At 36.1% G+C, this 27,702-nt stretch overlaps 1 long non-coding RNA gene across 4 annotated transcripts; it reads right to left on the bottom strand.

Moving 5' to 3' along the window:
- Nucleotides 1-5,062: 5,062 nt before the first annotated feature.
- LOC142551100 (uncharacterized) lies at nt 5,063-7,528 on the bottom strand. 4 transcript variants are annotated; one of them, XR_012821485.1, is made up of 4 exons: nt 7,300-7,528; nt 7,097-7,175; nt 6,934-6,957; nt 5,063-5,323 (listed from the first exon to the last, which is right to left on the bottom strand). It is a non-coding gene; the product is annotated as an uncharacterized LOC142551100 (long non-coding RNA). The 4 variants fall into 4 exon arrangements; XR_012821484.1 differs by lacking the exon at nt 5,063-5,323 and adding an exon at nt 6,178-6,398; XR_012821483.1 differs by lacking the exon at nt 5,063-5,323 and adding an exon at nt 6,698-6,765.
- Nucleotides 7,529-27,702: the final 20,174 nt, after the last annotated feature.

Here is a 27,702-nt window from a genome sequence, read left to right as displayed (position 1 = left end):
ACTCGAGCGGCCTATATCCTTCTTAGTGGCGGCTGAATCGACTAGGAACCGTTTAGAATATACAGTATTACAAATATGAGTTTCATGATACTCATCATATGAGCATCTCATATTCTTTCTACTATTTGTATATTCAAGGGCTTTATCTATGCAACTAGCATGAGTATACAGATAAAGAAGTGCCAAAACGATAAATTCAAATATTATTAAAATAAAGACTGCTTATACATAGAGTTTCATTGTGAACACTCGGCCAACACTTGGCTCGACGGGCACCTACTCTAACAGAACATTGGCATATTTGGCCTGTCTATCTTGAGCTGCCTTCATTCTCTTCTGAATCAGCTTCACTTTTCTGAGTCATATCTCTGATCATGTCAGGTTCAATTTCAGGAACCTCAGAGATATCGTCCCAATAAAGAGTGGATTTGCATTTCTTTCCGTACAACGCCTCAAAAGGAGCCATCTCAATACTCGTCTGATAGCTATTGTTATACGAGAACTCACAAAGTGGCAATGAATCCTGCCAACCAGTGCTAAAATCAAGCACCACAAGCTCTAAGCATATCCTCCAGTGTCTGGATAGTCCGCTCTGACTGTCTGTCGGTCTGTGGATGATATGCAGTACTCAGATGTAACTTCGTACCTAGAGTCTGCTGTAAACTCTGCCAGAAGTGCGAAGTAAACCGAGGATCACGGTTTGAAACAATCGACTTCGGCACTCCGTGCAATCTGACCACCTCTCTGACATAAATCTCTGCCATTTGGTCATGTCTGCTGATTTGGTCAATCTGTCAATCACGACCCAAATCGCATCACAACCTCGGGAGGATCTCGGTAATTTTGTCACAAAATCCATGGAAATGTGATCTCATTTCCATTCAGGAATAGATAAGCTCTGTAATAGTCCTCCTGGTTTCTTTCTTTCGGCCTTTACCTGTTGGCAATTCAGACATTTTGATACAAATTCAGCAATATTAGCTTTCATTTGTTTCCACCAAAACAGTCTTTTCAAATCATTATACATTTTTCATGCCACCAGGATGAATACTGAATCGACTGCTATGCGCTTCTGACAAAATCTGTCATTTCAAATCTGAAACATCTGGCACAACAATACGATTATTCATATACAGTACACTATCTCGTACTTGATACTCTGATCGATGCCCTGCTCTGACCATCGAAATCGAATTTTGATCATTCTGATCAACTCTCTGAGCCGCTTTAATTCTCAAAATCAGCTCTGGTTCCACTTGAACAGCAAAAAGTCTCAGCGGTCTAATATCTGTCTCAAATACCAATCCAGACAAACAGCAATCTTCTATCAAATTTGAAACACCAATCGTCGATAAGGATAAAGAACATACCTTTCGACTCAGTGCATCAGCTGCTGCATTCGATTTTGCCTGGATAGTACTTGATTTCACAATCGAAGTATTTCAATAAATCAAGCCATCTTCGTTGTCTCATATTCAGCTCTGACTGTGAAAACAGATATCTCAGGATTTTATGATCAGAATAGATTTCAAACTTCTCACCGTATAAGTAGTGTCGCCATATCTTCAATGCAAATACAATGGCTGTCAATTCAAGATCATGAATTGGGTAGCGAGATTCATGTGGCTTCAACTGTCTCGAAGCATAAGCAATAACATGTCCCCGCTGCATCAAAACACATCCCAACCCTCTGTGAGAAGCATCGCAATATACTACAAAATCACCAGTACCTGATGGAATAGTCAAGATCGGAGCACTGGTCAGTCTCTTCTTCAACTCAAGAAAACTGGACTCACAGTCTTCTGACCAAATAAATGGAGCATTCTTTTGAGTCAACTGAGTAATAGGTTGATCAATACTTGAAAAATCTTTAATGAATCGACGGTAATAACCTGCCAAACCCATAAAACTGCGTATCTCTGGCACAGATGTCGGTCTCGGCCAACTGATCCCAGCCTCAACCTTGCTAGGATCAACAGAAATCCCGTCTCAAGATATAATGTGACCCAGAAATATAACCTGTCTCAACCAGAATTCAAATTTCGACGGTTTTGCATACAATTTCTCAGCCCTATGAATTCACAATACAGCTCTCTGAGATCTCTGGGAACCTCTCTGTGGACACACCCTAGCAAAGTGTCCCTGCTGTCTGCAGATGTTGCAACTACCAATGACTCCCAGGCATTGCTCAGTCGGATGTCTTCCTCCGCAAGTTCTGCAATACACCCCAGTATAGCTCTGGCTCTGTGGAGAACCACCGGAGCTAGAGGAACTGCTCCCTGATTTCTTGAACTGCTTTCCTCGGGCTTTCAAGAAATCTTTCTTTCCACCACTGCTGCTGCCACCCTCGAATATGGGAGGAGGCTGTTGTGGTCTCGGCGCTGGAGGAACAAACGAAGCTCCTTTCTGCCTAATCAGGCCATCTTCAGCTCCTTTATCTCTGTTCAGGGCGTCAGCAAAGTTATTTGGTCGTCCTATGTTCACCAATGTAAAAATCTCGGGATTCAACCCATTGATGAATTGATCAGCAATAGCTTCCTCATTCTCGGCCATATGTGGAGCGAATCTCAACAAGGTAGAGAACTTGGTCACATACTCCTCAATGTTCAACTGACCCTGCCTCAGATTGGCAAACTCTGCCCCCTTGTCTTTCCTGTACGACACTGGGAAGAATCTCTGATAAAACTCAGCTTTAAAGACATTCCAGGTAATAGTCGTACCTCGATGCTCCAATGCGTCTCTTTGTCGTAATCCTACCAGTTCTTTGCAACATCATGTAACTGGTGCCCAATCAGTCGAACTTGTCGCTCATCTGTATAATCCAACGAATCAAACAGCATTTCAATGTCATCTAACCAGCTCTCACAATCAACAGAAATCTCTGTTCCTTTCAGGGTTGGCGGTTTAAATGACTGAAATCCTTTTTAACAGTGTTTCCATCGGGGTTACTGTCACATCCATCGGATTTGCAGATGTACTACCTTGTTCAGGTACTCTTCGAGGAGGCATATATGATTACCAAAAGGGTTAGTAACCAAATATAACAAACCTGTTTCAGTCCTCCTCTAATCATCTTACTGCTGATCAAGAATCAGGTTCTGATTCATTCTCAATAATACACATTACCAAATCAAATCAAATAGTCACATAAACATGTATTATATAAAGCAGTAACACATGCTAGCATTCAAAAGCCAGGAAAGAAAACTCATTCTACCCAGCTCACTAGCTCCTATCTCAGTCTAAGGTACCTACTGCTCTTATACCACCTGCTATGGGGACTCGAACCTAATCCATCTTCTTAATCATTATTAGGATCATTTAATTAATCTAGGGTCTAAATTTTTTTTTTAAAATACAAATGCGGAAACATAAAGAAATCAATCTGATATACATGTCAATATAAAAGTACAAGTCTTGTACAACATTTATTTATCTTAAACTAAAGTTCAGTCACTATATCAAGTACTGAAAATCAATCTACTCTAAGTCCGGATCTCCACGCTAATCTTGAATATCTCATTCTCTTCGTGACCTTGATCCTGTCTCACCTGTTGCCATATACACATACAAACAAGACAATAGCCGGATAACTCCGGTGAGAAATACATCCCAAGTATAAACAATGAATACATGAAATCATATAACAAATATAAAAGCATGAAACAAATATCAATAGCATGTATCAAATCTGAAAGACATGTATCGATATAAAGCTATAAATAAAACTCTGGACTCGTCATGTCAGACTCGACTCATCTCTAATCTAGGTATCCCGGTTGAATAAGAACGCAACGTTCTCCCACCTGCTTTCCCCAGCCAGATGGTGGTACGTTCTTATTCCCAGATTTTGGCTATCTATATCGAATATCTACAATAGAAGTCGATCTACTCCTAAGCACATCGATATGTACCCAAAAGTCCAGTGAATTGGTGGTTCTGCCAAAGACCAGGCATATCTGCCCAAGACTCTATCTTATGCGTTGCTATAAATCAATAGAATAAGCATATCAATATCAAAAATTGCAAATATCAATGCAATAATCATTCAGTATGTGATTTTGGGAAACTCAAGTTAATCTAACTCGAGTTGTGCAATCCCGAATCAACATTGATTTATACCTTTCTTTCTGTCAATCTGACTCTATCGAAGTCTCGGATTCAAATCTGTCAATACTCAATCTGGCAATGACAATATCGAGGAATACAATATCAATACTCCACTCAATCAATACTCGATATAATCAGAACTCAATCAAATTCTGTTTCAACAGCATAACTGTACAATCTCAATATACCCAGCAATACAAATCAACAGATATCGATTCCCACAATTCATAATCAATAACGATACAAATCTGATATCACATCTCAATCAAATCAACTTGGTAAATCATAACAATTCTATACGGTATCCGTTCCTCAATCCGATTTCGATTAGATGTCTAACATATCAGGAACATCATATATGAATCATATCCGATTCCTCCAACATCATAATTTCAAAACATAATAAAACGTAGTACAACTTACGTCCAGTTGAAGCTCTCGTCGATAGGAGCACGGTACTGAAGTCGGATTGAAAATCAGACGGACGGATCGAAATATAAAGGCGTAAGGATTTTCTGTTACTTTCCTAAAGCTTTTCTCGTTCCCTCTTTCTGAATCCCCTTTCTTTTCATCTGAAGGAATTACTAATATATACATATATATTTCCACTTGCATGTAAAAGAGACGTGGTTTACTCTTCTTTCATTTCAGTCGGCGCTCGGGCGGTTAAAATCTACCGCTCGAGCGCGGAATGTTCTGTCCAACTCTTTTCTTATTCCACATTGGCGTTCGGGCGGTCACAAACTACCGCTCGGACGCCGCATCCTCTGCCCAAAACATGTTCCTATTGAATATTGGTGCTCGGGCGCCACCAGTTTCGTACAAAATATACATAAATCACATGCTTCACCCAATCTGGTCTTGGAATAGCCCGTCTATAATCATATCAGTTCATAATCAATAATCTCATATTAACAAAATCAAAATCTCGGGCATTACATACTCAATCAAATCAAACAATTCCTCGATCTCAGAAATCCACAGTTCTTCTTTCTCAGCTCCCTCCGAACCACTGAATCGAGGTGGATGCATAGAATGGAAACGCGCAACTAATTCATCCATCCTAAGCTGCTCTAGCTGATCAGCAGCTTGCTCAACAAAAGTATCATTAACAACACGGACACGAGGTCTACCACGTCCACGACCTCGACCTTGACCTCGACCTCGAGCTAGAGGAATCTCATCAACAGGAATTTCTCCACCTTCTTCCATTCTATACGATAAAACACCAAAACAATTAGAATGGAAGTAAACAAATCATATAATCACATAAGCATGTTGTCAAGTAGCATACACAGGCGCAAAAACCATTTTAGTGCCAAGACTCGAGTGTCCTAGACTCTAGTTTGAGCGTATCCCAGTTTACGCTCTGATACCAAGATGTGAGGCCCATTTACTCTAATGACAATTAATGATCAATTTACTCTAATGACAATTTACTCTAGTTTGACTTAAAACTGCAGCGGAAAAAGGTTTAATATACTTTAAAACGGGCCTCAGGGCCTAGAAAAATTTCGGCATGACCTCCCCGTAAATAGGACATCCCGAAAAACTCAAGCATCAATTTATATCAAAATATACTCCCACTAGAGTCATTAAAACAAAACCGAAATTAAACAACCTATAGCCGCACTGGCCAGGACTAAACAAAAATTAAAACATACCAAATACTCACCAGATCATAAACATCACAGAGTCGACTCAGAACATCACAAAACAACCAAATACTACTACAAATACACGGGGCATCTCCCCGGAAAATAAACTACAATACAAGACTGAAACAAACCCAAGACATACATATAGACTAACTGAGAGACTCCACTGAACAGAACCAAGCAATCCAACCTCAATCCCGAGCTCCACTGGCGGAACCTTGGCCTGTTGTGCAAAACGACTCGGGAGATCTACCATGGTGCCCAATAGCAACCACAGTAGCCCCCCATTAAACAGCTGAGGTTAGAATTCTTGTATAAAACAGTCCAACTATAACATAAATCATGCATAATCATATAATAAAATGTGATATGCAATGCATGAAAGGCTCAACGAATAACTGTTATAACAGGAGCCAACAAACGGTAAAATAACAACTGGAATAATGCTCGAGCAACAACACAGGGGAGCTACATCGTCATGCAGCTAAACCGCCCTGCCAAGTATGCGAGGTATGCCAAGTTGTGCTGAAATAACACCCCTGACTCGGCCTCCATACAGCTGATACGATATAACAGGATGGCACAACATAACGAACTAGATGACACAACCCCAGCGCTCACCTCAAAAGGCTGCACTAACCACGGGATTGTTCAATCACATCTACGGTCTCATGTGTATAAGCCTATCAGCCACACAATGATCCCGAGATAAACAACAGTGCCAGATAACAACGGATATCAACAATGGCTAACAAGAACGATAGGGCTCAAAATGAAATGTCATAACTGTATGGCCGATGCTAAATGCCAATAATATGTCATAATAATAAACATAGATCACAACGAAGGCATTTAACAGTTTACAACAGTCAACAAATCATAAACACGATCCATGTAACACAGAATGACAATTAAACATAATTTATGTTTTACCGAGCTGTAACATACCTATACCACGAAAATGATCTTCAAGAATGATCAACTGAACTTTCTTAGCCTAAAATAATAAAATAAGCCGAATAATTCCACAACTCATCATTATTTACATTCCAACCATTATAAACTCGATAATCCTTAGATTAATTCCAATGATAACAACCATACTATAACATCTTTAAATATAACATAACAATTCGACATAATTAATAGGCTCGCCAAAATATACCTCGAAGATTTCCAATGACCGAACCTACAACAATCCTCCAATAAATATGTCAATAAAACGCTATTCGAACGACGAAAACAATTTAAATCGAAATGGGTAAAAATCCAAATTTTGGCAGCCTACTATCACGCTTAGAAGCTGAAATTTCGGACTAGGAACTCACAAGGTCGAAGTTTACTCTAGTCGCTAGCGGTCTCGAGGCGATAACCCACCGGAAACTCGTCGGATTTACTGTTCACGAGCTGAAAAATTAAGAAAACTAGCTGGAAAAATTCAGAAAGCGAGCTGGAGTTAAAAGGAAATCACAAGGCTTAGAACCCACTCCAACACACAACAAAATTCCAAGGAATTAAACTTAAATCTCACCTAAATCGAACCAACAGCAGCAGCTACGAACATGCCTCGATTTGGGCTGAAACGAGCATCAAAAGTGGCGATTCATGGTTCAAAACGAAGCTACTGAAGTAAGAAAGAAAACCCCTCAAACCGTTTGAGATTTCGACGCCGGACGGTAAAGTTATGGCCTCTCAAATTTGAAGGTGCTGAAAGTGACGAAAATGGAGGTGGGTTACGGGAATGGGTTTGGGAAATTGGCTTCTTCCTCTTCTCTCTCAAGGATAAGTTGTGTGTATGTATATGTATATTTAGTTACTAAAAAAATAGTAACACATGCCCAATAATTTCGGTTTTGCATTTATTTGCTCTTGTGTGCTATTTCAATCTCTATATGTATTTTTATATCGTTTTAACTCTGATATTCTAAAATAAATATTTTTAACACACTTCTTGAATTTATTTGGAATAAATAATTATTTTAATTTACAACTCAATAATTATTCTAATTATGCCAAAATTACCGGATAATTAATTTCAGTACCTTACATAAGGTGTGAGGCCAGAACACGGTTTTATACCCACCGATGGGGGTCAGACAGAACATGGTTTTATACCCACCAATGGGGGCCAGACAAAACTAAAATTCTCGTCTCATTTCAAATCAATTTGTAACAGTGCCACACAGAATTCAGAACCAGACAGAACTTATCGGAATTTCAGATATCAGACTTTCAGACGGATTTAGCGGAGTCAAAGAATTTCGAAGAACAAACAGAACATATCATCGATCGAAAATTTTAAAAGAATAGACTGAATTTTTCAAAAATTAAGGACACACACTTGCATGTCATGATATTTATATTCAAATTTAAAAATATGAGAAAGTACATGACAAAAGCCCACTTACCGTGTTCGAAAGTACGGTACGAATATGCAGATTCTTGAGCGAAGTTTTTCTCTCAAAATTTGAGCAACACTTCGACATGACTTTACCAAATGATGTCTTCAATCCAGCAAACTTCGACGTAGAATTTTAGCACTCGACGGCACGAAACCTCTCCTTTCCTTGCTTTCGGCCGAGAGTCTTTTAGGGAGAGGGGAGGACCGAATTTTCTTGAGACCTTTTAGATATGGTTTTTCATGCATGTAGGGGTCATATTTATAGAAGAAATTTTGCCTTTTCCCCTACCATATTGCCGTCCCCTTGGAGCCCAAGAAAGGGTGTAATTGTGTTATAATTGTGGTCAAAGTATATCAAGCACCAAAGGTCATTTCCTACACCATAAATATGTCCTAGTCTCTTAGCTCCTCCCATAGCTCCTTCATTGATTTTCTCAATGGTCATTTCTTGCATACTGAGTTTGTCCAAACCCTTAGCTCTTCCCTTAGTTCCTTCATTGGTTATCTCAAAGGTCATTTCTAGCATAATAAGTTTGTCCAATTCCTAAGCTCATCTTTTAGCTCTCTTTTTGGTCTTGTTAGGACAAGCTTGGTTGAGCTTCTTTGAGCTGAAAGATCGAGTCCTTGAGCTGGGGTTTTATTCCTCCAGTGATGACACTCAGATGGATGCGGTTACTTGCAGCTTGGCTTCTTGTTGAGTTAATCTCCGAGCTTTGAAACTACTTCCTCGAATTAAGTTAGCTTGAAATCTAAGTTCATATTTGTTTTTATAGTTAGAATGAAAGTTGTTGAGCTTAGTTTAAGCTAAATTTCAAGTTTTTATTTCTTACATGAGTCGCTTCAGATTCGAAAATCCCGAATCTCACATCATGCATAAATATCATTTTTTTTGAAACCAAGCATGCAAATATATTTTAAATGTCAACCTTAAAGCATAAAAATCCATGGACATTTAAAAATCACAATTTAATCATGTAAAGTTCATAAACATTTCGAAATAATCATAATATCATAAAAACATCATTCAGAGCACTGCCATGACGTTAACTAATTTTTTAGATGTAAAAAGACTGTTTTACCCCTAGACATAAAATTCCTCGATTTTGAATTTTTCTTGATTTCACTGACTCTAACATGTCCCAAATAATTATTTACGCTCACATGAATTTTCCCATATTTTTATTTGGCATAAACGAGGACTTTCAAGTTAATCTTTAATTAATCGTTTTGACTGTGTTTTAATCTCGATGAAATCCCAAACTTTAATATAAAGTTCCTAAATTTAAAAATTAATATTTTTATATTATTATAGCCCTTAAGAACCACGGCTCGACCCCCGTGAGCCGCGTTTCGATTTATTTTAACTTTGAAAACCCAAATATGCCCTATAAAAGTCCCACCCGAACCATGTCTCGATTTTGTCGAGCCACTCTCGAGCCATACCAAACCGAACCCTGACCAACCCCCTTAGGCACCCTCCAGGACCCATAGAACCCTTAGGAACCAAGCCTAGGCTTGGACAGAAGTCACACCAAGCGATGCAAGATGCGGCCTAGAGTTCTATACTTGCATGGACTCTATGTTTTCGTATCTAGGCCCATAACCATCATCCCAGCCCCTGAACCAGCCTGATGTGCACTAACCTACGACCCTTAGGACTCGCCCTAGCCCAGCCCCTGAGCCTCGGACCGAGCCCCTTCCCATAAACAAGCTGCGCAACTCTTGCGCAAGTCTGCGCAAGGCTCTCGGGTAGGAGTCCTTGTTTGCAAGGACTCCTCCCAGCCCTCTAACCCGAGTCCTAGCTTGGCTAGGACTCTGCCCTTGACTCAACAAAGCCCCTGGCCAGCCTTGATCCCATGCCAAGACCAAACCAGCCCCTTAAGCAAGAACCGAACCCCATGATCCCACGATAGAAAAATATCGGTACCAGCGTTTTCTTGCTTGATTCTTATGTGATTGCCGTGAGTTTGGTGTATTCTTAGGACTCTTAAAATCATGTAAAAACATCATTTGCTCATACCCTAACATCATGGCAGCCCTTGACACCTGAAGAACAAGTTTTTACATCAAAATTCATGACTTTAACACATGCAGGTACAACAAATCCGAAAATAATCACAATTTTTCATGCTTTTAATGCACACGATATTTAAACGATAGTACGATGTGATAGATGAGAAAAGAAAATGTATGGCGTGCCTTTGCGTTTTAAACGCACGAATATACGTTGACGATTTGCGAAGAACGGGGCAACACCTTGGCCAGACTTTTCCTTGCAAAAATCTCGATTTTTCCTTGCTTTTAATGTGTGTGTGTGTCGTGTGTAATTTGGAGAAAATTCAGAATTGATTGTGAGTGTGTGGCGTGTAACAATGGTAGGGTTTGGGGGTGATTTAACACTTTAAATACTTAATTAGGCACTAACAAGGTTTAGGCCCATTAAGCACACAATTTAGGCCAATTAGCCTTTAATTAAAATTATAAAAATACTTTGTTTAAATAAATTTGTAAATTTATTAGCCGGGTTGCCAAAACGTTCGTATTTTTGTTGAAAAACCAACACCAATAAAAATTATGTCACGATGATAAAATCACCTCAAAACCCCATATTTTCAAAAAATAAGAAAAATCATCACCCTTAATTTAAATAATTAAAAACAATTAACCAATAAAAACATTTTATATTTTTCAGCCCTCGGCCTCTGTTCCTCGATCGCAACTCGAATAACCTTTTAAAAATTTATTTTAATGCAACCATGTAAAAAAATATATTTTAAACATGTAAACACGCACAACATAATTGATTTATGCAATTAAAACATTTAATTAAAATACACAAGAAATTTAATAATTCGTATGCATGTGGCTCGCGTGGATCTTTAAATTTTCGGTGCGTTACAATTTTCCGCCCTTAAATTGAATTTCGTCCCCGAAATTCGCTTATCCTTGATAATCAAAAGTTTAGACTTAGTTCTAGTATCCCAAAAATCCACGCTTCCACTGCGCTACTCTTATAAAACTTAAATTTTTGAATGTCCTTACGTCTCCTTGATCCCAATTAAATTTACCTTCTAAATCATTGTTTGCGAATTGCAAATTAAAAAGACCCATAATGACTTAGTGTTGTTACTATTATAAACTCGAATTTCATCTTTTCTTAAAATTCTCAATATTAAAAGATGGATGTTCATGCTTATCGTATATTGTTTTCTACTTTTATACCCAAAATATTCATCAACTTGTTATATTTCAACATTAAAATCTCAAATGCATCCGCTAACGCTTAAATTTTTCAAGCTTAATATTGATTCATCCTTAAAAACACTTGATTAACATTCCTTATAACACTATAACCAACATATCCCAAGGTTCTAAATATTCTTACAAGTCTAAATCATCGAAAATTCTTATCATTGAACTCATTCAATTCTCACTTATTGCTAAACTAGTCCCCAAATTCTTTAATATTTGTAAAATTAATTCTTAATTTCCTCAAAAATCGTCCCATTGGATCCTTACTTTCAAAAATCATATGATTAACCAATAAGTTTTTGGCGTTCTTAATTTCCTTCTACAAGTTTCTCATAACAAAATTCCGATAATTTTAAACTTATTTACCTCAAAAATCAATTCCTATGACCAATATTTACTTTTCATCAAAACTTAAAATCTCAATTTATACATTTTCGTACGTTAAAGTCGTTGCAATTCTCGAATCATTATTCCTTATGTCTAATTCTCAAAATTAACTCAACTAATATCCATGAATCAAAAATATTTTCTTAGAAAATTTACGTGTCCCAAAGACATTCATAATATTCACGCTTAACTTATGGCCCAAAAAGTAGAACGTCAATAATAAAACCCTAAAAATCAACATAGTCCAATTCCACCACGAAGCCAACATGCATTGAAATCAAATAATTTCTTATTTCATACCGTATCACGTATAAAAAATTCTAAAGCATATAAATCATATATTATAATAAAGCTATTAAACATATGACGTAAACATATGATTCATATCATTATTCAGGTAACATCATTAAATCATATAAAGCATAAAAACTTAAAAATTGAGGCTTGATGACTGATCTTCCCGGCGTTGATGGTGCATAACCCTTTACAGAACCTTTGCTCTGATACCAACTGAAACATCTGCCTTTCTTAATGTTAAAAACTGCAGATTTTGTTTTAAACATAAAATGAAACGGTCGAACCTTTACCAACACATGAAAATATTTTTATAAAATATTTTGCCCACTTAAAAATAAAACCTCAACCAACTAGTATTTAAAAATCATGAAATCGTCAATTGTTTTACCAAACCTAATAAGCAATAAACGTGAAGAATATCATCCTCTCAAAAACCACTCAAAAGCATAAATAAATATTCTTAAAAATCTTTTAACTTGAATCGTAGTCATAAATCATAATTGCAGGAAAAGTAGAAGCGCTGGTCCTCGGGTCGTGTGCACTTTCAGTCCAATCAGGTCAACCATCAAAACCTCCCTCAAACTCACCTGAATCCATCACACCAAGTGAGTCTAAAGACTCAACACACCATAATTTTGATAACAAGTAATACATATAAAATCACATGCAATAGTGAAAGATACTTTTACATAAAAATAACATTTCATGAAGATGCATAAACTTTAAATATAACCCTTTTCATAATCATTTTCATAATGAATAACTTAACCTCAACCTTTATCCTTTTCATCAATTATAACTTGTATCCTCTTATCATGATCATAAACAATTTCCTTATTATTGAATTTAGATCGTTAATTGTGACTTTCCTCAATCCTCAAACAGTCAATGGATCCACCTACATGTAATCATAGTACTGGGCGGTGGGGACATCAGCGACAATTTCTCGTCCACTGAGCCTTGGCCTATAGTCATCGAACGGAAATACGATCGTCGGGCTCCTTCTGGGGCCATTTCCCATAAACAGGCTCCCTCTGCCTCATGATATTCCCATTCTTACCTCAAATCCTTATATCCTCAATAGCCACAATTACTTCACTTCCTTCAACATTTTACATTTTCATCACTTTACAAAAATCATGCATAAATATCATTTTTCTTTTAAAACCAAGCATGCGCATATATTTTAAATGTCAACCTTAAAGCATAAAAATCCATGGACATTTAAAAATCACAATTTAATCCTGTAAAGTTCATAAATATTTCTAAATAATCATAGTATCATAAAAACAGAATTCAGAGCACTGACATGAAGTTTACTAATTTTTTACGTGTAAAAAGATCGTTTTACCCCTAGAAATAAATTTCCTTGATTTTGACTTTTTCTTGATTCATTGACTCTAACATGTCCCAAATAATTATTTAATCTTACATGAATTTTCTCATATTTTTATTTGGCATAAAAAGAGGAATTTTAAGTTAATTTTTAATTAATCGTTTTGAAAGTGTTTTATTCCCGAAGAAATCCCAAACTTTAATATAAAATTTCTAAATTTAAAACTTAATCTTTTTATATTATTATAGCCCTTAAGAACCATGGCTCGACCCCCGTGAGTTGCGTTTCGATTTATTTTGACTTTGAAAACCCTAATATGCCCTATAAAAGTCCCACCCGAACCATGTCTCGATTTTGTCGAGCCACTCTCGAGCCATACCAAACCGAACCCTGATCAACCCCCTTAGGCACCCTCCAGGACCCATAGAATCCTTAGGAACCAAGCCTAGGCTCGGACAGAAGTCACACCAAGCGATGCAAGATGCGGCCGAGAGTTCTATACTTGCATGGACTCTACGTTTTCGTATCTAGGCCCTTAACCATCGTCCCAGCCCCCGAAATAGCCTAATGTGCACTCACCTAGAACCCTTAGTACTTGCCCTAGCTCAGCCCTTGAGCCTCAGACCGAGCCCCTTCCCATACACAAGCCGCGCAACTCCTGTGCAAGTCAGCACAAGGCTCTCGGGTAGGAGTCCTTGTTTGCAAGGACTCCTCCCAGCCCTCTAACCCGAGTCCTAGCTTGGCTAGCACTCTACCCTTGACTCAACCAAGCCCCTGGCCAGCCCTGATCCCATGCCAAGACCAAACCAGCCGCTTAAGCAAGAACCCGAACCCCATGATCCCACGATAGAAAAATATCGGTACCAGCTTTTGCTTGCTTGCTTCTTATGTGATTTCCGTGAGTTTGGTGTATTCTTAGGACTCTCAGAATCATGTAGAAACATCCTTTGCTCATACCCTAACATCATGGCAGCCCTTGACACGTGAAGAACAAGTTTTTACATCAAAATTCATGACTTTAACACATGCATGTACAACAAATCCGAAAATAATCACAATTTTTCATGCTTTTCATGCACATGATATTTAAACGATATTACGATGCGATAGATGAGAAAAAGAGATGTATGGCGTGCCTTTTGCGTTTAAAACGCATGAATATACGTTGACGATTTGCGAAGAACGGGACAAGAGTACCTTGGCTAGACTTTTCCTTGCAAAAATCTCGATTTTTCCTTGCTTTTGATGTGTGTGTGTGTCGTGTGTAATCTGGAGAAAATTCAAAATTGAATGTCAGTGTGTGGCGTGTAACAATGGTATGGTTTGGCGGTGATTTAACACTTTAAATACTTAATTAGGCACTAACAAGGTTTAGGCTCATTAAGCACACAATTTAGACCCATTAGTCTTTAATTAAAATTATAAAAATACTTTGTTTAAATAAATTTGTGAATTTATTAGCCAGGGTTGCCAAAACGTTCGTATTTTTGTTGAAAACCAACACCGATAAAAATTATGTCCTGGTGTATAAAATCCCCTCAAAACCTCATATTTTCAAAATTAAGAAAAATCATCACCCTTAATTTAAATAATTAAAAACAATTAACCAATAAATTTTTTTTTTATTTTTCAGCCATCGGTCTCTGTTCCTCGATCGCAACTCGAATAACCTTTTAAAAATATATTTTAATGCAACCATGTAAAAAAATATATTTTAAACATGTAAATACGCACAACATAATTAATTTATGCAATTAAAATATTTAATTAAAATACACAAGGAATTTAATAATTCGTATGCATGTGGCTCGCGTGGATCTTTAAATTTTCGATGCGTTACAATCTTCCTACCTTAAATTGAATTTCGTCCCCGAAATTCGCTTATTCCTCGTTAATAAAATGTTTAGACTTAGTTCTAGTATCCCGAAAATCCAAGCTTCCACTGCGCTACTCTGATAAAACTTAAATTTTTGAATGTCCTTACGTCTCCTTGATCCCAATTAAATTTACCTTCTAAATCTTTGTTTGCGAATTGCAACTTAAAGACCCATAATGACTTAGTGTTGTTACTATTATAACCTCGAATTTCATCTTTTCTTAAAATTCCTAATATTAAAATATGGATGTCCACGCTTATCGTACATTATTTTTCTACTTTTTTACCCAAAATATTCATCAACTTATTGTATTTCAACATTAAAATCTCAAATGCATCCGCTAACGCTTAAATTTTTCAATCTTAATATTGATTCATCCTTAAAAACCCTTGATTAATATTCCTTATAACATTATAACCAAGATATCCCAAGGTTCTAAATTTTATTAGAAGTCTAAATCATCAAAAATTATTATCATTTAACTCATTCAATTCTCATTTATTGCTAAACTAGTCCCCAAATTCTTTAATATTTTAAAAATAATTCTTAATTTCCTCAAAAATCGTCCGATTTGATCCTTACTTTCAAAAATCCTATGATTAACCAATAAATTTTTGGCGTTCTTAATTTCTTCTACAGGTTTCCCATAAAAAATATCGATAATTTTAAACTTATTTACCCAAAAATCAATTCCTATTACCAATCTTTACTTTTCATCAAAATTAAAATCCCAATTTATACATTTTCTTACGTCTAAAGTCGTTGCAATCCTCGAATAATTATTCCTTATGTCTAATTCTCAAAATTAACTCAACTAATATCCACGAATCATAAATACTTTCTTAGAAAATCTACTTGTCCCAAAGACATTCATAATATTCACGCTTAACTTATGTCCCAAAAAGTAGAACGTCAATAATAAAACCCAAAAATCAACATAGTCCAATTCCAACACGAAACTAACATGCATTGAAATCAAATAATTTCTTATTTCATACCGTATCACATACAAAAAATTCTAAAGCATATAAATCATATATTATAATAAATCTATTAAACATGTGACGTAAACATATGATTCATATAATTATTCGGGTAACATCATAAAATCATATAAAGCATAAAAACTTAAAAATTGAGGCTTGACGACTGATCTTCTCGGCTCTAATAGTGGCACAACCCTTACAGAACCTTTGCTCTGATACCAACTGAAACGTCTGCCTTTATTAATGTTAAAAACTGCTAAATTTTTTTTTAAAACATAACATAAAACGATCGAACATTTACCAACACATGAAAATATTTTTATAAAATATTTTACACACTTAAAAATAAAACCTCAACCAACTAGTATTTAAAAATCATGAAATCGTCAATTGTTTTATCAAACCTAATAAGAAATAAACGTGAATAATATCATTATCTCAAAAACCACTCAAAAGCATAAATAAATAGTCTTAAAAATCTTTTAACGTGAATCGTAGTCATAAATCATAATTGCGGAAAAGTAGAAGCACTGCTACTTGGGTCGTGTGCATCTTCAGTCCCGTCAGGTCAACCATCAAAACCTCCCTCAAACTCATCTGCATCCATCACACCTAGTGAGTCTAAAGACTCAACACACCATAATCTTGATAACAAGTAATACGTATAAAATCATATGCAACAGTCAAAGATACTTTTACATAAAAATAACATTTCATGAAGATGCATAAACTTTAAACATAACCCTTTTCATAATGCATAACTTAACCTCAACCTTTATCATTTTCCTCAATCATACAGGTATCCTCTTATCAAGATCATAAACATTTTTCTCATTATTGAATTTAGTTCATTAATTGTGACTTTCCTCAATCCTCAAAAAGTCGATGGATCCATCTACATGTAACCATAGTACTGGGCGGCGGGGACATCTGCGACGATTTCTCATCCACTGAGCCTTGGCCTATCCTCATCGAACGGAAATACGACCGTCGTGCTCCCTCTGGGCCTTTTTCCATAAACGGGCTCCCTCTGGGATTTTTTCCCTCACGATATTCCCATTCTTACCTCAAATCCTCATATCCTCAATAGACACAATCACTTCACTTCCTTCAACGTTTTACATTTTCATCACTTTAGAAAAATCATGCATACATATCATTTTTTTCTTTTGAAACCAAGCATGAACATATATTTTAAATGTCAACCTTAAGGCATAAAAATCCATGGACATTTAAAATCACAATTTAATCATGTAAAGTTCATAAACATTTCGAAATAATCATAATATCATACAAACAGCATTTAGAGCACTGCCATGACGTTTAGTAATTTTTAGGTGCAAAAAGACCGTTTTACCCCTAGACATAAAATTCCTCGATTTTGACTTTTTCTTGAATTCAATGACTCTAAGATGTCCCAAATAATTATTTAAGCTTACACGAATTTTCCCATATTTTTATTTGGCATAAACGAGGACTTTCAAGTTAATCTTTAATTAATCGTTTTGACTGTGTTTTAATCCCGAAGAAATTCCAAACTTTAATATAAATTTTCTAAATTTAAAACTTACTCTTTTTATATTATTATAGCCCTTAAGAACCATGTTTCAACCTCCGTGAGCCGTGTTTCGATTTATTTTAACTTTGAAAACCCTAATATGCCCTATAGAAGTCCCACCTGAACCATGTCTCGATTTTGTCGAGCCACTCTCGAGCCATACCAAACCAAACCCTGACCAACCCCCTTAGGCACCCTCCAGGACCCATAGAACCCTTAGGAACCAACCCTAGGCTCGGACAGACCAAGCTATGCAAGCTGCGGCCGAGAGTTCTATACTTGCATGGACTCTACGTTTTCGTATATAGGCCCTTAACCATCGTCCCAGCCCTCAAACCAGCCTGATGTGTACTTACCTAGGACACTTAGGACTCGCCTTAGCCCAGCCCCTGAGCCTCGGACCGAGCCCCTTTCCATACACAAGCTGCGCAACTCCTACGCAAGTCTGCACAAGGCTCTTGGGTAGGAGTCCTTGTTTGCAAGAACTCCTCCCAGCCCTCTAACCCGAGTCCTAGCCAACTCGACCAAGCCCCTGGCCAGCCCTGATCCCATGCCAAGACCAAACCAGCCCCTTAAGCAAGAACCCGAACCCCATGATCCCACGACAAAAAAAAAATTTCGGTACCAGCTTTTGCTTGCTTGCTTCTTATGTGATTGTCAGTGAGTTTGGTGTATTCTTAGGACTCTTAAAATCATTTAAAAACATCCTTTGCTCACACCCTAACATCAATGCAGCCCTTGACACGTGAAGAACAAGTTTTTACATCAAAATTCATGACTTTAACACATGCATGTACAACAAATCCGAAAATAATCATAATTTTTCATGCTTTTCATGTAAACGATAGTACAATGCGATATATGAGAAAAGGAGATGTATAGGGTGCCTTTACGTTTTAAACGCATGAATATACGTTGACGATTTGCAAAGAACGGGGCAAGACCTTGGCTAGAATTTCCTTGCAAAAATCTCGATTTTTCCTTGCTTTTGATGTGTGTGTGTGTCGTGTGTAATTTGGAGAAAATTCAGAATTGATTGTGAGTGTGTGTAACAATGGTAGGGTTTGGGGGTGATTTAACTCTTTAAATACTCAATTAGGCACTAACAAGGCTTAGGCCCATTAAGCACACAATTTAGGCCCATTAGTCTTTAATTAAAATTATAAAAATACTTTGTTTAAATAAATTTGTGAATTTATTAGCCGGGTTGCCAAAACGTTCGTATTTTTGTTGAAAAATCAACACCGATAAAAATTATGTCACGGCGTATAAAATCACCTCAAAACCCCATATTTTCAAAAATAAGAAAAATCATATTCACCCTTAATTTAAATAATTAAAAATAATTAACCAATAAAAACATTTTCTATTTTTCAATCATCGGTCTCCGTTCCTCGATCGCAACTCGAATAACCTTTTAAAAATATATTTTAATGCAACCATGTAGAAAATATATTTTAAACATGTAAATACGCACAACATAATTAATTTATGCAATTAAAACATTTAATTAAAACACACAAGGAATTTAATAATTCGTATGCATGTGGTTTGCGTGGACCTTTAAATTTTCGGGGCGCTACAGTTAGTTACCTTATAGGGTAGAACTCTAATTGAGATAAGAAATCTCAGATAATAGAACTCCTTAACTATGGCAATTGGGACACTTGATGGCGGATGGGACTTTATCGGGACCTCTTATTTATTGACGAGAATGTCTTCACCTAACCTAGTTGCGTTAGATCTCGGATTTTCCGACCACGCTCGAACTTTTAGTAAACAGTGCTGAGGATATCGGCCCTATAAGAGATTCCTGGTCATAGACATATGAGTTCGGACTTGTGGGCTCGGTGACCGGATCTTTGATCCCTATGAGGCTCGGGTCTTATTGGGCTAGGGTCAATTTCACGATGGGCTTGGATCCGTTTAGACGTGACAATTTTAGGAAGCATCAGATGTGAAACGTCCCTTACTCATTTTTCTTTAAAATATACTAGAATTTTTTTAAATATAAATATGCCTCGGCTGAACCTATATATATATATGTGTATGTGTGTGTATCTACTTATCTTAAACCGTGAATGTGAGCTAAACAGCCAGTTTATTCCTGGTGACAAGTTACGCCATAACACGTGTCTCTTCCACCACATCACAGACCATGGACAATAGCACGTGGGATGGGCTCCTCTCTCCACCACAACACACAACTGCGGGTTACAGTGATGGTTGGGTCTTGTCGATGTTGCCCCATGGGGCACTGCCCTTAACCATTATCTTGCTGTCACGTGGAAATTATTTTCCAACTTTTTAAATAAATAAAATTATGAAAATTTATGTATTGTCTCACATTTAAAAGCAATTGACTAACCATGGTTCGTTTTTTAAAATGATTAGATCCTCACTCCCACTCAGAATGGTTATTTGGATTATTTTTTAAAAATCATTTGGCCTTCGTTCATTTTTTGCGCCGTCATCTATCAAAAGTACAGAACTTCCACCGATTTGCTCCGTTTTGCAACTTTTTGCCCGATATTAGGTTTTAATTTTTTTATTTTTTATCTTTGTTAATCTAGTTTTGTATGTCAGTAATTTTTTGACTTATTGTTGCTCCTTGCTTTTTGCTGTATTCAATTATTTAAGGGCCAAACAAGAGGATTTATTTAATGTGTTTCTTAATTTTAAAATATATTATATTTTACTAATTAAGTTTTAATGATTGTGATTTCCTTTAAAGTAAAATACAGTAGATTAACCTCTTTTTTATGTCCATTTTTTTGTAATATGTGGCACCTGAATACATGTATGATTCCTTCATCTAATTTGTTTTTTTTTTTTAAAGATCTAGTTGGTCTTTTCTTTGGAAATGGAAAATGACAAATCAAAGGCACTTGAAGAATTGGATGAAGGCTAGGATGAAGAATCCAAAATTGATCAGATTCCAGAAACGCAATGTGGACTCCTTAATTTTTCTATGCAAGAAAAGGGAGAGGTACAAACTGAAAACTTCATTGTCGATGTTTTGAAGAGCAAACTAGAAGTGGGTAAGATTGTGAACACTCTTAAAGAAGCTTATTTATTGTATTGTCAATACGCACATGCCAAGGGATTTAGTGTAAAGAAGGGTGAACAACGATGTTTTTCCCATACTAATGAACTTCAATCAAAGGAATTCAATTGCTCATGTGAAGGTTTGAAAGATGAAAAAAATCTAGTAAAAAGATTCCAATTTATCAAAAACTGCTCACTAGAATTGATTGTAAAGCCAAATTGAAGATTTCAAGAGAATGGGGTCAATGGAGCTTGAGTAGATTTGTTGAGGAGCATAACCATGAAATGTTTGCACACGATCAAACTCACTTGTTAAGATCGGCGTGCAATATATCACATGAAAAAAATTCTACTCTAGAAGCTATGGTAAATGCTGAAATATATGTCTCTGCTGCTGTTTCTTTCATGTAAAACGAAGAATATTGGGCAGAAAATTTGGGTTTTATTAGAAAGGATGCATATGATCATATGAGTCGACTGAAAAAACATACCAAAGTTGAGAATGGAGATGCCACTGCGCTTATTAAATATTTTATAAATAAGGTGAATAAAGAGAATTACTTTTACTGGAACGTGCAATTAGATGACGATGATAGGGTGATGAACCTTTTATTATGACGATGATAGGGTGATGAACCTTTTATTTAGGGACTATAGAAGTGCGGTTGATTATGAAAATTTTGGTGATGTCTTGTAGATTGATACAACATATAGAAAAAATAAGTATAATTTGTTATGTGCTCCATTTGTTGGTATAAATCACCATGTCCAGAATGTGATGTTTGGCTTGGCCTTTATGTCAGATGAAACCGAAAGTTCTTTTGAATGGTTGTTCACAACATTTCTTGATTCTATGAATGGAAAGCAACCTCAAACTATTTTTTAGATCAATGTCAAGCCATGATGAATGCCATCGAAATAATTTTTCCACATTCACATCATCGTTTATCTCAGTGGCATATAAATCAAAATTCTCCTTCACACTTTGGGAGTTTAAATGGAGATTCAGCTTTTAAACAACTATGGTATAAATGCATGACTTATTGTGAATCTGAAGATGAATTTGAGGCCACATGGAAATATATGATTGATACGTATAATTTGGATGATCATAGATGGTTGAATGAGATGTACAGTGTTCGGTGCAATAATTGCCCCTGTTTTGTAGATCGATTGAACCGTGGTGCTTGAGCTGCTGTGCGGTTTAAAAGATTTGAGTTGCATGATTACCACTAGCTATAGCTTTTGGTAAAGCGGTAAGCACTCGGTCCTAAAATTTGTATCAGAGCCATGGTCACGGGTTCGATTCCCATTGATTGCAAGGAGTGCAATTATTGGGAGAGAGATTGTTGGGTGCAATAATTGTACCTGTTTGGTAGATCGATCGAACCGTGGTTCTTGAGCTGCTGTGCGGTTTAAAATATTTGAGTTGCACCATTACCACTAGCTATAGCTTTTGGTAAAGCGGTAAGCACTCGGTCCTAAAATAGTACAGACTTAGGGAAAAATGGGCTACTGTCTTTAGTAGTGGAAGGTTTAGTGCGGGACTTTTGGCTACTTCGAGGAGTGAGACCACAAATATGACTTTGAGAAAGGCGTGTAACAAAATGAGTTCTCTTTGAATGAATATGTGATGAGTTATGCAAAAATTCAAAATAATTGGCGAAATAAGGAAAAGACAAAGGATACGCGTTGTCGTCATGGTAAACCTGCATGGATTTTGAAAAATTATCCATTGTTGATTAATGATGCTGAGGTTTACATGATTTCTATATACCAGTTATTTGAAATTGAATTGGTTAATTCTTTGAATTGAAAATTTTTTGAATCACCATCTTGTTTTGGCAATGATTGGAATTGGATTGAGGTCAAAATAAAATCTCATGATGAAAACTCGAGGGTTAGACATGTGGTGTTCATTAAACAGAGTCATGAAATAAAATGTAGTTGTCATAAGTTTGAGACAATGGAGATTTTGTGTAAGCATGCTTTGATGATGTTTAACTATATGAATGTCACTGTTTTGCCCACAGTTATATTGTGAAAAGGTGGATGGATAATGTAAGAAATAATGTTAAGTATGATTTTGAAGAAAGTCGTGGTGGTGATTATGTATATGAGATGGTGTTTGTCAACCAAATAATGACATCGGTATATGATCTAACTCAACTGAGCAAACCTCATGAGAATGCGAGAAAAGTATTACATAGATTGGTTGACATTGCAAAAGATGAAATCTCTAATATTGTCCAGAATTTGAGTGTAGATGGTGAGACAACATGTGATGATATTACAAGTAATGGTTATATGGATAAAATATGTGTACGTAACCCATTTACTGCTAAAACAAAAGGAGTTACAAATGCAAATATCACACGAAATTGGGATACTAAGAGAATCAAAAGAAAAGAAAAGGGAAAAAATAAAATTTCAAGTAAGTTTTCATTTAATATATTTGTTATATAGTTAATCTTCTTCTAATTTTGTAATATATTTCTCGTATTTTCTAGGCACAAAAAGGGCAAAAAAAAGGGCAAAGTTCACAAGATGTCATCAACATACAGGAAAGTAAATCTATACCATCACAATAACATTCAAATGTTTCACTATCACAATATTCGTTTGCATATCCTCAATTTCCATCTCAATTTGGGCACAATCAACATTTTTTTCAGTATTCAAATCATATGATAACCGAGTTCTTTAATTTTTACTATTGAAGAAAAATGTGTATTATATCTTATATTTATTTTTGTGTTTGAATTGCAGAAAGACAATACAAATTTCTATTCAAGTGGAATGATGAATTTATTCTCTTATCAATTTGGGGGTCATCATACATCAAAAGTAAGATATATTTTCAAGAAAATTAAACTTTTTTACAAACTGATTTCTCCTTAAAAAAATTTATATTGTTTAGGGATAGGATCGTGATAATTGAAGGAGCATGACGAATATGACTGTTTTTGTGGCATTCACATTTTTTTTTGAGAATTTCGATGAATGATCGGTCCAAAATGAGGTAAATGATATGGAAATTTGTTTGACAAATTAGTGGAAGATCGGAATTGTTATAATTAATGTTTCATAAAATGGTTAGCAACAATTGAGCATTTTGGTAATAGACTTAGAAGATAATTATATTGGAGCTGTAAAATGATTTTGGGTTAAGAGAATGAAAATGATGTGCTAATGTTTGGTGTTATTTGGAGGAAGATAAATTTGGGAACGAAAATGAAACAAAACACAAGAAGATGTCTTTTTCAAAAAATAAACCAGTCTTATATCGCATTATTTGACACAATACCCATAAAATAATTTCTCGAAATATTAGAGACTAAAAAACAAAACCAACATTTTTATAATTCTTCTAAAGACACGGTGTTTTTTTTACATCAATTCCTCTTGAAAGTCCATAAAAATAAAATACATGCAATTTCAATTATATTGAAAGAACTAAACCAATTGAACAGAACGGTGAAGCAAGAAATGAGAATGACAAAATTTTGAAGGCAAAAAATGCTTTTTAGAGGTTTAACTACTCACTAAATCTAAACCAGGAGAATCGAGAGGCTAATTTTGAATCTAAAGCCTCAAATACAGTGAAAATGCCACTAACCCGGATCATAATGAATGAAAATAAATAAATGGCTTCAGAAAATACTTGAAATCTCATATCCCATGTTTTTATACTAATTGCATCCAAAAAATGTTTTCAAAATGCTCCAAAATTTAATTGATCAAAACCGCACAACATCTGAACCCAAGAAAGACACAGAGAACTAATCAAACACCCATCACTATTACATCAAAACCCAACTCCACTGAAAGGGGATTGGTTACGGTGCCCGGAAGTGCAACGGAATTTCAAAAATCATATTTTCATAGCAAGAAAAACCGAGAACCCACTAGTGTTGTGTAGAAAATACGAAAAGGAAACACAAAATGTCATACATAGTGTGTTTTAGAAATTTACTATCAATCACAAAGATTGATTATTGGCTCCAACCAAGTTGTAAACAACTTAGCTCTTGAAGGGTTGACCCAATCTACAAGCTTCTAAGAGCACACTTTGCTCAAATAGATTTTTTCCTTCAAATTAGGTCCACCAATAATTAGGAAGATTCACTCTTTGCACTAGAAAAATTAGAGCATTTTTTTTTTAGAAGTGTATACTTTTCTCAACAATTGAAGAAGCAAAAATTAGAGGATTTTGGGAGAGAAAATTTCGGCCATATTCTTGAGGGAGGAGAGAAGGTTTTTGTTTTCTATGTGTATGAAAAATTAAAAAGTTGCATGTGCATGTCATGCCTTGTTTATTGAAAAAGTTTCTTCTAACCCTTCACCTCCCAAGCATGCATTTTATTTGGGCTTGTAACAATTACAAAGCTCATGGACTTTTATTTAAATATCTCAAACACATTTGAGACTATTTAAACTTTACTTGATTTTACTCAAGCCTACTACTTGAATAATTATTTCTAATTGGGCTCTACAAGACTCAATGTTATTTAATTATTTCAATACTTGAATTAATTTAATTATTTGGACTCTACTAGGTCCACTAGTGTTTAATTAATTCAACACTTGAATTAATTTAATTTATTCCATAATAATGTTTATGAAAATAAAAATTTTCAAATACATTATTTATTTGAGTCATCTTTTAATTTAGGAACACTTCCTCAAATCAAAAGTTACATTTCCCATAATCCTCTTATAGAAGTCATACATCTATTTTTTTTGTGTTTATAAATTCCTTTATTAGCCGTTCAATACATTGAACTAATTTTCTTCTCAACGGGATCTAGAAAGTTAGCACTTGTGTGACCCTCAATATTTCAATGATACAACTAGCCGTGAGTTCACATCTCAATGTGATTCGGGACTAAACATGTCCTTATATGAGCATACCTCAGTCGCTCCATTCTTAATTATAAACGCTTTGATAATAAGAATGTCAGAACTCAAGTCTGATAGTACTCAACCAATCATGTTAAACGCCTAGCAGCATCGCTTACATGATTCCCTAGGTATCAAATGATAGTGCCTGCAAGAACCAATCCATTATGGTTAGCGTACAGTACGGTCCCTTCATCTCATATATACCGATCGATTCGACAACTATTGGTATATCGAGAGCTGTCAAAGAATCGATACTATGTGTCATGTCATAGTTGCATCGATGATGTAATCTAAGAAACTCCTTTCTTAATTACCATCAACACTCTGATCAGAGACTTCAAACTACATACACATGAGATCACATAGGATATCCATACCCGAAGGTAAGCGGTGAATCCCAGACTATAATGCATAGACTCCTATAAGTTTCGACAGAACACCCAACCTTGCCACCTGATGACCCCATATGAGTCAGTAAACAAGTAAAAGTGCAATGCTAGCATATAAAGTCACAATGTTGTCTCGGGTCATAAGGACTAATGGTGTACAACCATAAACTAGGACGTTTCCACTCGATAAATGAGAACCACTTGGACAGTCCTTCATGGAGGGTTGTTCAATGCACTCTATGAGGAGCACCTATCTGCATGCTCGAACATCACAATGTCCCCTACCAATGAAACATGGTACTCACATCGCAGATACTAGTCTCAAACTCAAGCAGCTTTTATCCTTCTTAATGACGGCTCAATCGACTAAGAACTGTTTAGAATATACAGTATTCCAAATATGAGTTTCATGATAGTCATCATATGAGCATCTCAAATTCTTTCTACTATTTGTATATTCAATAACTTTATCTATGCAACTATCATGGGTATACAGTTCAATATGTGCCAAAAAATAATTTCAAATATTATTAAAATAAAGATTGTTTATACATAGAGTTTAAACATGAACCCTCAACCAACACTTGGCTTGACGGGCACCTACAATAACAATCTCCCACTTGCATAGAGCCAACTATCCATATGCTTCAAACCCATCGATTCGCGATACTTCTCTAATAATGGTCCAGGTAAAGGCTTAGTTAGTGGATCAACAAAATTATCTGCGGAGCCGACTTTTCAATCGACACGTCTCCACTTTCCACAATCTCTTGGAGGATGTGGTATTTTCTCAATAAATGTTTGGATTTCTGATGAGACATTGGCTTCTTCGCTTGAGCAATGGTTCCCTTGTTGTCACAAAACACTAGGACTTGAGCAACTACATTAGGAATGACGCCCAACTCTTTGATAAATTCCTTAACCAAACAGCCTCCTTTGCTGCAACTGATGCAGCAATGTATTCGGCCTCAGTGGTGGAATCCGCAGTACTGTCTTGCTTGGAACTCTTCCAAGAGACAGCCGCACCATTGAGCATGAATAAAAACCCAGAGGTTGACTTTAAGTCATCGATATCACTTTTTTCCTTTCAATTTCAGTTGTCCAGCCCCATAGACCAAGAACAATTTATTGGTCCTTCTCAAGTACTTGAGGATGTCTTTCACTGCTTTCTAGTGTGGAAGACCAGGGTTCGATTAATATCTACTCACTACACTTAGTGCAAAAGCCACGTCAAGAAGTGAAGTTATCATCTCATATATGATGCTACCAAATACAGATGCATACAGAATGCTTGTCATCGCCGTTATCGCTGCATCAGACTTGGGAGACATGGACTTGGATAGGGACACGCCATGACACATTTGTAGATGTCCTCTCTTGGACTCATCCATCGAGAACCTCTTAACGATGGTATCAATGTATGTGGACTGGGTGAGACCAAGAAATATTCTTGATTTATCTCTATAGATCTGTATTCCCAATACAAAAGATGCTTCAA

Source organism: Primulina tabacum, chromosome 7 (genome assembly GCF_025594145.1).
Source record: "Primulina tabacum isolate GXHZ01 chromosome 7, ASM2559414v2, whole genome shotgun sequence".
Taxonomy (NCBI): Eukaryota; Viridiplantae; Streptophyta; class Magnoliopsida; order Lamiales; family Gesneriaceae; genus Primulina; species Primulina tabacum.
The sequence above is the reverse complement of the archived record's forward strand: the minus strand, read 5'-3'. Positions and strand labels throughout refer to the sequence as shown.